The sequence below is a fragment of the Stenella coeruleoalba genome (genome assembly GCF_951394435.1).
Source record: "Stenella coeruleoalba genome assembly, chromosome: 18".
NCBI lineage: Eukaryota > Metazoa > Chordata > Mammalia > Artiodactyla > Delphinidae > Stenella > Stenella coeruleoalba.
In genome coordinates this window covers 20,003,193-20,014,166 of record NC_137164.1, presented here as the reverse complement: position 1 = coordinate 20,014,166, position 10,974 = coordinate 20,003,193, and the positions used below count along the sequence as shown (strand labels likewise).

The 10,974-nt window shown below is 38.7% G+C and overlaps 1 long non-coding RNA gene across 2 annotated transcripts; it reads left to right on the top strand.

Annotated features, from left to right (window-relative positions):
• Positions 1 to 213: 213 nt before the first annotated feature.
• On the top strand, positions 214 to 9,358 carry LOC307176745. Of its 2 annotated transcripts, none has more exons than XR_013824878.1 (3): positions 214 to 999; positions 1,826 to 1,985; positions 7,037 to 9,358. It is a non-coding gene; the product is annotated as an uncharacterized lncRNA (long non-coding RNA). The 2 variants fall into 2 exon arrangements; XR_013824879.1 differs by lacking the exon at positions 7,037 to 9,358 and adding an exon at positions 6,412 to 6,545.
• Positions 9,359 to 10,974: the final 1,616 nt, after the last annotated feature.

Here is a 10,974-nt window from a genome sequence, read left to right as displayed (position 1 = left end):
TCCTCTAGGCCCGCCCACTCCTGGATCCTAACTCCCGAGTCCCTTCTCCTCAGCCCCGCCCTTCATCGGCCCCGCCCCCCCACTGTCCCCGCCCCCCCACTGTCCCCGCCCCCTCCCTCGCCTCGCACTTCCCCGCAGCGCTCTGTGGGCGGCTCGTCCTTTTCTTGACGCGAGTCCTACGTCAGGGAGCCGCCAGCCGCCTTGGCCCAGACTCTTACCGGCGGGCGCGGGATAAGGCCCAGGCTTGAATGAACGTGAGCTCTGGCCCCGATTAACTCGTGGAAAATGTTTCCACGTAGTCTTTTGAAATTATTTAGAAACCAGGACATAATTTCAAATCTCCTCCCCCTCGCCTCCCCAGTCGTTCCAGTTCACCTACTTGGTAGCTGGAGTGAAATAGGAGCCATTTAAAAATCTGTGCTGGAAACATAGTAGAAGCTTCCCCAGTGTCCTCTTTTCTCCCTTCTCTCAATGTTAGTTGAATTGAGCAATACAGTTGTTGGTTGCTGACTTATAACAGATGCTTGCCCTTTTGCTTCTGTTGCTTGATTTAACGAAATTGTTAGTGTACTTTGCCTGTTGAGAAAATTAAACATGATTACCAAAAAAAATTTTTTTAACCAACAGCTAGATAGACATATTGTAAATGACATCTTCTGAAAGACAAGGCTGGTTTTGTGGGCATGCAACCTGTCCAGTGGAACAGGACCTCAGAAGGACTCTGAGGTCCTAGTTTCTTTCCTGTGCCGCATTATTAATAAATTCTGAAAGGGCCCACATATTTCCGTTTTGCACTGGGCCCTGCAAATGATGTGGCCGATCTTCTGAAAGGAGTGGTAGGGTAAGTGACCTCTATTGGAACCTATGTTATAAATATAGATGCCACGCAGGAGACTACCTGTCAGCATTTGTCCCCGTGGCCCAGGCCTATTTGGCCATAGTGACCTATGGACTGAACTAATCTGTGGAGCTGTGGATCGACTGGAATTCGGGCTGAAGGTAGCATTTATTTAATCAAAATAGTATTTTTATTCTGAGGAAGCATTGAAATGAAAAATTCATTTTACTTTCTACTATTTTCTTAAATTAATTATTTAAAAAATTTTATTTTATTTATTTTTGGCTGCGTTGGGTCTTGGTTGCTGCCTGCGGGCTTTCTCTAGTTGTGGCGATCCGGGGCTACTCTTCCTTGCGGTGTACTATTTTTTAATACAAGTCACTGAAAATGGAATTTTCTTCAAACTGAGTTTCACAACTAAAATAGAATACTCAAGTTTGCAAGTTATTTAGAACTGATAGGAAATATTTGGAGAAGCTTAAAGGGGATTTATTTAATAAATTGATTGCTCTGGGGTGCAGACTAGCCTAAGAACTGTGAGATCAAGTCTTTTGCTGAAAGGTTCTTGTGTTGATACAGTGTGATGATAACCGGAAGTAAAATTTAAAATTTATTTTACTCAACATAAATACAATTATAATATATAGCTCCAATAAATTTCTGTTTCTTCTTTAATATTATATATATAATTTTGTAATATATAATTTGAAAAGATATAAGTATGCACCCCCCCCCCATATTCATTGCAACATTATTTACAATAGACAAGACATGAGAACATCCTAAGTGTCCATCGATGGGTGAATGGATGAAAAATGTGAGATTTTATGTATATGTGCCCAATGGGATATTACTTAGGGATATTACTTTCTTATCCTTAAGAAAGAAGAAAATCTTGCCATTTGTTACAAGATGAATGAACCTGAGGGCATTATGCTAAATGAAATAAATCAAAGACAAATAATGAATGATTTCATTTATATGTAGGCTCTGAAAAGCAGTTCAACATGATGACATAAGAAGAGCTTGAACTCACCTCCTCCCAGAGACACACCAAGTCTACAGCTACTTATGGTACAGTTCACTGCGAAGAAGACGTGAAAATTAGCTGAGTAACTCCTTCGCATCAGCAAACACATCCAAGCAGGTAGGAAAGGCTGAGACAGAGTCTCGCCATAAACCCAACCCCTGGCGTGGCAGCCCGCAATCCCAAGGGACCTCACAGACCCTGAGCTGCTCCCCAGGAATGAAGGGTTATCCCCTGCTTCAGGCCCTCCAACTTTTAAGACCTGCATCTGAAAAATGAATCTCTCAAACATCTGGCTTAGAAAACCATGAGAGCCAAAAGGCTGTTCTCCTCTCTTTCTTAATATCTCAACGTCCCCAAATTGATACCACTTTCACCTTACTTGTCTTTCACTAATTTCAAAGCTTCACAAAGTAAAAATTACGTATTCCCACTTTCATGATTTCAGTTAGATTCATCCCAAGGTCTAATAAATTTTAATTATATTATTAAATACAGTATTGATTATATTAATACAAATATAAATTTGAAAAGAACACTTAAAATATAGAAATTAATAAAAATTAAATCACCAATAATCCTACTATTTAAGAGAGAACTTCATTTAATTTTTCTGATAGGTTATTTTGTTACGGACCAGGTTTCTTGGCCTTCTTTTTTTTTTTTTTTTGCGGTACGCGGGCCTCTCACTGCCGTGGCCTCTCCCGTTGTGGAGCACAGGAATGAGAACATACTGTTGAGCATAGGGAACTCTACTTAATGCACTGTGGTGACCTGACTGGGAAGGAAGTCCAGAAGGGAAGGGATATATGTATATTTATGGCTGATTCATTTTGCTGTACAGTAGAAACTAACACAACATTGTAAAGTGACTATACGCCAATGAAAAAATAATTTTAAAAAGTTACACTGTGAGTTATTTTGCTATTCACCTTTCTGTGCCTGGCAAAAGAATATAGGAATTTGGGATTAATAAAAGGCTTTATTTTAGGTTTAATCTAATTTTGTTTTCATAAACTGTATTTAATAAAACATCTAATGGATTCTTTTATAACACAAAACTATCTGTAGAAGAAAGTTTTGCACATTTTAACATTTTGCATTTATAACAGTGATAGATCTAGCAACCCTAGGTTGACATCCTGAAATATATATTTTTGAAACATTACTGTGTTTGGAATTTTATCTTTCTATTAGTATGTATTAGCTTGGAGCAGACCAAGATCTACAAGAAAGGCAAAATCAATCCCACAGAATGAAACCTGATAAGTGTTTGTAAATGACCATTGCTTTCAGCCCAGACTAGCTCAGTTGAATTTGAGAAGACATAGCCAGTATCTCCTGATTCTTTTAAATTCTGATTTTTTCCAGTCTACCTCCAACTAAATTAAACCATAGAATATGGAAGTCAACAATGTTATATAAACACTCTAGGAACATTATGTTGTGAGTAGGAAACGGGGATTGAGCCAGTTCTAAAAATGTTTTTATTGGGATCAACAAGGGAAGAAGAGAGGAGTTTTTAAAACTGTGAGTAAAATAGCTGAGTGGAGAATAAGAATAATAGGAGAATAAGACGTGTGAATAGGAGAGATTTTTATAGATTGAAACCTGATTCAAAATGAAAGAACTAGAAAAATGCCAGGACCATTTTGAACTTATTATAAGTGGTAAGGAAAACAGTGATAATTTTATTATTACATTTGGATTGCCTGGTATAGAAAAGACTATTCCTGCAAATCTGACAGATTTCTGGTATTTTCACAAACCAGTTATATAAAATTATAGGCTAAGATGTTTCAGGAATACACTTAGGTGAAGTCAGAGCTGACATAAGAATTTATATCTCACTTTAAATTTTATCATCACTTGATAAAATTTGGTTAATAAACAGACTTTCTTTATAAATCTGGTCCCACATTTCTCAAAGTGACATTAAGAAACTCTAATTCCATAGGATTTTATTTAGATTCATGTTTCTATGATTAAATATGAGAATGGTAGGCTAGACAAGGGAGGCGTCCCTGAAAAGTTACGGTGCTAGTGTGCATTATGAATCTCCCATTGAGAGATATGGGACCATTTTTGTCGCAGAGCATTCTGACAGATTTGTGTCATCTGGAACACAGTCTGGGAAATATTGATCTAGTTTAGGGTTGGTCATTTTCCCATTGAATTAGACCCAATCATAATCTTTTTCTGTTAATAAAGTCCTTAACTCTTTACGTTCCCTTAATCATTTGAGGTCTCTATCTTAGTTTTCAATACCATAGTATCACCCATTTCTCAAACAAGAAACTCCAAGCAATTTTACATTTGACTGCTTTTGATTCTATCAATACCTCCCCCATCAATTGCCAAGTCATGATGCATTTTTTTTCACAGAATTTCACAAATATTTCTCACTTTTTATTTTTCTGGACTTACATCCTCATCTGGGGGCTTTGATCAACACATGCTTAGGCTGTTTCAGCCTTTTCAATAAGCCTAACTTCTCTGCATGGAAATTTGTTTTTGTTACTGTTAAAGGTGTCACCCCTCCCTCTTCTTTCAACCATGCTGCTGTCCTTGGTTTCCTTAGAGGAAACACTTGTTACCTTATAGTACTTCCCATGTAATTTTAAGAAGGTTATGTGCATGATTCCTATACAAATAAAAACTGCACATGAATCAAAGATTTTATTCAACTCATTAAATGAGGGACCAGTAAGATGTGAAAACTGTTCAAATGGGAGCTTGAGTTACAGAGATTTATGTTTTCTGCTAGATAAAATCAATTCATATTAATTACTATGGACAGAAATCATTTGCATTGCTATTAACTGGAATTCTTTGCATTGCTATAAGTTTTTTATAATTTAACTTCTACCTCTATAGGGTTGTAAAACAGTGTAGTCAAGAGAACATCAATCACAGATGCACATCCCCATGAAATAGGATAATACCCAGAGTGTCCTTAGACAATTCCCAGTTCCACTGGGTTTAGCTTGCCAGGGAAAAGGCCTAGCACAGTACCACTAGATTTAAGAGTTTTAAGGCTTTTAATGAGAACTCGCAAGAAAAGACTTTTTCTAGTTAAACAAAATTAAAAATAAATTTCCATGTAGATTTAAATAGTCTATGATTTTAACCTCTGAACAGTACCCCACTTCCCATTCCTCAGGCCCCCAAATACTGAGCTAAGTATACAGTCCCCTGATAATAACTGCATATGGCTATAGAGGTGTGCGTACATTTTGTGGTCTTGAACGATATCTCTGTGAGCAAGGGTAGCTGATCCTTTCAAAGATGAAACCTGGGACTTCCCTGGTGGCACAGTGGTTAAGAACCCGCCTGCCAATGCAATGGGACACGGGTTTGAACCCTGGTCCAGGAAGATCCCACGTGCCGTGGAGCAACTAAGCCCGTGTGCCACAACTACTGAGCCCATGTGACACAACTACTGAAGCCCATGCGCCTAAGCCTGTGCTCCGCAACAAAGAGAAGCCACCGCAATGAGAAACCTGTGCACCGCAAGAAAGAGTAGCTCCCAGTTGCTGCAACTAGAGAAAGCCCGTGTGCAGCAATGAAGACCCAATACAGCCAAAAATAAATAAATAAAATTAATTAATTAATTTTTAAAAAAGCATGAAACCCACACATTTGAGCTCTTTTAGCACCACTCTTTAAAATGGACACTACTGACAGCATAATTCAGTTATAGTGGGGATACTTGTTCAAATCAAGCAAATAAACAAATAAAAATCCTTACCAATTCATTGGATGCTTTGTCCTTTTAGTGAATGAGATCAGGTCCTTTCAGAAAGCAAATACTCCTGAGAGGCTGGCTTGTTTATGCATTAATCAGCCCTTTAACCAACCAGTACCTCTGAAACTGTCTGTGGTTAACTATGCATATATAACTTCCAGTGTCATTGACCAATATAATAAAAATGACTTTCTAGTAAAATGAGACCAAAAAACCCACAAAGGCCAAAATACATGGTCCAATTTTTAATTATTATATTCAACGATGTAAATTACATTTCAGTAAATATAATTAGAACAACAAAGAGCCCAAAAGAAAATAATCATGAAAAATGTTCTTTTTTGAATGTTGCTATAGGTGGATAATAGAGAGAATCGCTAATAACTTTTTTTTATTCCACAATCATAAGTAAATTAAAAGTTGAGGGCTTCCCTGGTGGCACAGTGGTTGAGAGTCCGCCTGCCAATGCAGGGGACACGGGTTCGTGCTCCGGTACGGGAAGATCCCACATGCCGCGGAGCGGCTGGGCCCGTGAGCCATGGCCGCTGAGCCTGCATGTCCGGAGCCTGTGCTCCGCAACGGGAGAGGCCACAACAGTGAGAGGCCCGCGTACCGCAAAAAAAAAAAAAAAAAAAAAAAAAGTTGAATCAAATAGTGATTTCCATATATAAAATGCTTATATGCATACTTTGAATGAACATAATGCATATCAATACTAAAAGTTTCAATGTGGCAAGTGAGTTTGCTTCTTGTGTGTTACCTTATTAATCTAGGAATTGATAACCGTGTTACCCACAGGGGATAGTGGATGTCTAAACTATTTCTACGTTTTGTTTTAATGGCACCATGCCGGGGAAACCAGTCTCAAGGAGGTGCATTGCAAAAGTGGCAGAAGAGATTTTACAAGAATTTTAGCAACTTGGGATATTCATTTTTGGGTAATATTTTGTTATGATATAATTTAAAAGTTACAGAAAAATTGCAAAATTAATATAAGAAACCCCTGTGTATCATATACTCCTTTTGCTTTATCAAGGACACTTAGTACTTAAATTCTGAAATAACCTAGTACCATTATTGAAATCAAGAAATTAACACTGATAATAACTCTATTATCTGATCCACAGTTCACATCTAAATTTTGTCAGTTTTCCCTTTGATTATTCAAAGTGTGTATGCATGTATGTATGTGAGTGTGTGTGTGTGAGTGTGTATCTACCCCTCTCAATCCAGTATCATGCATTTAGCTGCCACATCTCTGTAGTATCCTTTAATCTAGAGCTGTTCCTTAGGTTTGTCTTTTCTGATCCTGATACTTTTGAAGAATACAGACCAGTTACTTTAGTCTTAGAATATCCTGTAATTTTGATTTTTTGATGATATCTCATGATTATACTCAGGCTTTTTTTCTTCTTATTTTCAGCAGAACTCTGAAATAATGTTGTATCCTCAGAGCATCGTACCAGAAGGCACAGAGGCACATAGTGTTTGTTTATTCCAATATCGGTGATTAATGTTGATCATGTCGTTAAGTTGGTGTTCTCCAAGTTTCTCGATTGTAAAGTTAATAATTTTACCTTTGTAATTAAGAAATAATGTATGCCTTGTGACTATGTAAATGTCAAAGATTGAGTTCCCCAGGGAGCAGATTCTGAGATGGACACTAGCCTGCAAAAGTTTAACAGAGAATGCTCTTGGGATAATACTTGTGGAAAGGAAGGGAAGGATACAGGACTGGGCAGAGAGAAGTCAAACTGCAGTGCAGTCTCAAATGGGCCTCAGTGGATCCTACAGGATATTCTGAAGATGGGATGACTGTTAAGTGCTGTCCTGAGTTGATGAGAGGGCTGGGCTTTTATACACTTGCATTGAGTAGTTATTGATTGTCAGGTGCCCAGAATAAAAGGTATGACCTTGGGTGAGATGGGTCTCTTTGGTTGGAGCAGTTTCCAAAAAGGGCTAATTGACAGCTGGAGTCGGGCCTGCCCACAGACCTCCAGCAGCTGGGGTAAAAAGTCCTTCACACCTGAAGTAGGATCTGAGAGGCACATCACAGCATCCACCAGAGTAGCTTTCCTCTTATTAAGCTTTTAGTCACTAGTTTTAGTACTCACTGATGCTTTTCTAACTCTGTTATTTCTTCTCTATTTATTAGGTGGCATCCTACTGTAAAGAAAAGCTTTCCCTTCTCCCTTATTTGTTTGTTTATTCATTCATTCACTATTTTTTATCATATTGTACTCATTAATTTTTATTTTTCAGTGGATTATGTAATCCACAACTAAGATTATTTATTTTAATGCTTGAATCGTGCCAGATTTTGCAAGCAGCTCCCATGTCTTTTTGATATGTTCCCATCAGTCTTTAAGCAATTCCTTACTTTCTGGAGTAACAAGATGTTATAGGCTTATCCCTGTCCCAGAGCTAGAATTAGACTTTTCTCCAAGGAGGCCTGTATCTATAAACTAAGATCTGGGAGCTAAATGTGCTTGTTGCTTCCGGTATGTAATAGCTTCTGGGTCCTTTCAGGAGACCAAACTAGGATGGACACACACACACACACACACACACACACACACACACACTTTCCTGTATGTATATATTCCTATATTTATTTCTATATTTTTCTCTATACATATTAAAATTAATGGGTTCATACTGAGATCCCCAATTCCTATCCGACATCATAGGTCTAGTCTTCTCCCCTTTCTGTACTTGTAATTCTCCCTTTCATCTTCTCTATTGTCATTGATTTTTAGTTTAATTCCCTTGCAGTCAGAGAACATACTGTGAAAAACTGCAATCTTTTGAAATTTACTGAGACATTTTTGTGACCCAGCATAATGTCTATCTTCATGAATATTCCATCTGCTCTTGAAAATAATATGTATCATTGGGTTGTTGATTGTACAGTTTATAAATATTCATGCAGTCAAGTTAGTTGATAATGTTGTTCAGATATTACATATCTTTACTAACTTTTGTCTAGTCTTAAAAGTGTCCTATTAATTATTCAGAAAAGAGTGTTTAAATGTATAACCGTGATTGTGGATTTATCTATTTTTTCCTATAGTTCTGTCAGTTTTTGCTTCATGTATTTTGAAACTCTGGTATTAAGCATGTAAGATCTCTTATTATTATACTTTCCTGATACTATTATTACACCTTCTTTGTCATTATGAAGTGTCTTTGTCCTTTAATTGGAAGGTTTAGTCTATTTATATTTAATGTAAGTATTGATGTGATTAGATTTTGGTCTTTAGCTATCTATTTTCTATTTGTCCTGTTTTATTATTTCTCTAAGTCTTCTTTCTAGATTTCTTTTGGGTTTGTTAAATATTTTTCAGTATTCCATTTTCAGTATTTGGTCAGTATTCCTCTACTGGCCCTTTAGTTTTACCTCTTTATATTTTTCAAGTGGCTTTTCTAGGAATCACAGTATGCATTCTTTTTTTTTTTTTTTTTGCTGTACACGGACCTCTCACTGTTGTGGCCTCTCCCGTTGTGGAGCACAGGCTCTGGATGTGCAGGCCTAGCGGCCATGGTTCACAGGCCCAGCCACTCCATGGCATGTGGGATCTTCCCGGACCGGGGCACGAACCCGTGTCCCCTGCATCGGCAGGCGGACTCTCAACCACTGCGCCACCAGGGAAGCCCAGCCAGATCTTTTATTCTCTTGACTCTTGAACCTTTTTGAATAAATTGTTCTTCTGCATGTTAGGTTAGCAAGAGAGTAAATAAATATACCGAGAAACTTGTCTTTTCTTATGCATAAGTTAACAATGGACTGTTGAGAAGAATGCTGGTTTGTGTGTAGAGACTCTCCTCCTCATCTCAGCCTTGCAGCTGGAAGCACTTTTACCACTTGTGTGTAGAAGGAGTGCTTTTTATGACTACTATGAAATGAAGGGCAGATTATGTATTAGTTTCTTATTACTTATGTAACAAATTACCATAAATTTAGTGGCTTAAACAACACAAATTTATTATTTTCCTGTTCTGGCAGTCAGACATCTGCAGTGAGTCCCCCAGGGCTAACATCAAGGTGTTGGCGGAGATACGTTATTCTGGAGACCCTAAATGGATTCAGACCCTAAGTGGATTCGGACCCAGACCAGCAGGGAAGCCAGTGTCGCTGGACAGAGCCAGGAGAGTTACAGGAGATGAGCTCAGAGAGTCAAGGCTGGGGCAGATTGTACAGGAATTTCTAGGCCCCAAAGGACTGGGCCTTTTAGTCTGCATGAGGTGGGGAGCCATTGGACACTTGAGAGCAGAAGACTGTTTCCAGAAGGATCCCTCTCACTGTTGTGTGTGAACAGATGTTTAGGGTGGGGTAAGAACAGAAGCCAGGAGACCAGGAAGCAGATTATTGCAGTCATCCAGGTGACAGATGATGGTTTGGGCAAAGGTGGTAGCAGTGTGGGGTGATGGATATATTTTGAAGATTGAGCCAACGGTATTTCCTTTTTGCTCTTTTTTTTTTTTTTTTTTTGTGGTACGTGGGCCTCTCACTGTTGTGGCCTCTTCCGTTGCGGAGCACAGGCTCAGCGGCCATGGCTCACGGGCCCAGCCACTCCGCGGCATGTGGGATCCTCCCGGACCGGGGCACGAACCCGCGTCCCCTGCATCGGCAGGTGGACTCTCAACCACTGCGCCACCAGGGAAGCCCTAGCCAACGGTATTTCCTGATGGAGAAGATATTAAGTGTATTCTTCTCTTTCTCTCTCTCTCTCTCTAAATGTAAATATAAAAGGAAAAACAATTGAATTCTCCCTTTGAACTACTCCTGGAGCATAGGAACAGGTGTGGAGGGCGTGGAGACTTGCACAAAACTGTTGTCAATGGCGTGAAGTAGGAGAGCCTCAACAGCTGTAAAAGGAACCTTCCCATTTTGCTGTGTGCGGCTGTATATTTGAATCTTTTACAACAACAGTATAGCTTTATGTTACTTGCATAAGTTTTTTAAAAGTTACGGGTAAGACTGACAACTTTTACCAAGGACACATTTCTCTTCCTTTATGCAACATGTATGCCATTTTAACATGAGCTTTACAGAGATACTGGTTAATCAAGAGAAATAGTTTGCATCTACAGTTAGCAAGGGCACCGCAAAGTGCCATCGAACCATCTGATAAATACAGCATTAGAAAGAAAAATTCAATCAAGAATGGAACAACTGTATTTGTTATTGACTTAGGAGATTGAGATGTAAATACAGTTGAGGTTAACAGGTACATGATTATAGATCGCGGTGCATTTGTTTAGAAGGGAGAAAAGTTTACTGATTGAAAAGAAAATAGTGGTCAAACCATACTGTTAGAACGCTTGAAGGGAGAGAGGTACAGGCTGCCCCCCCCTTTT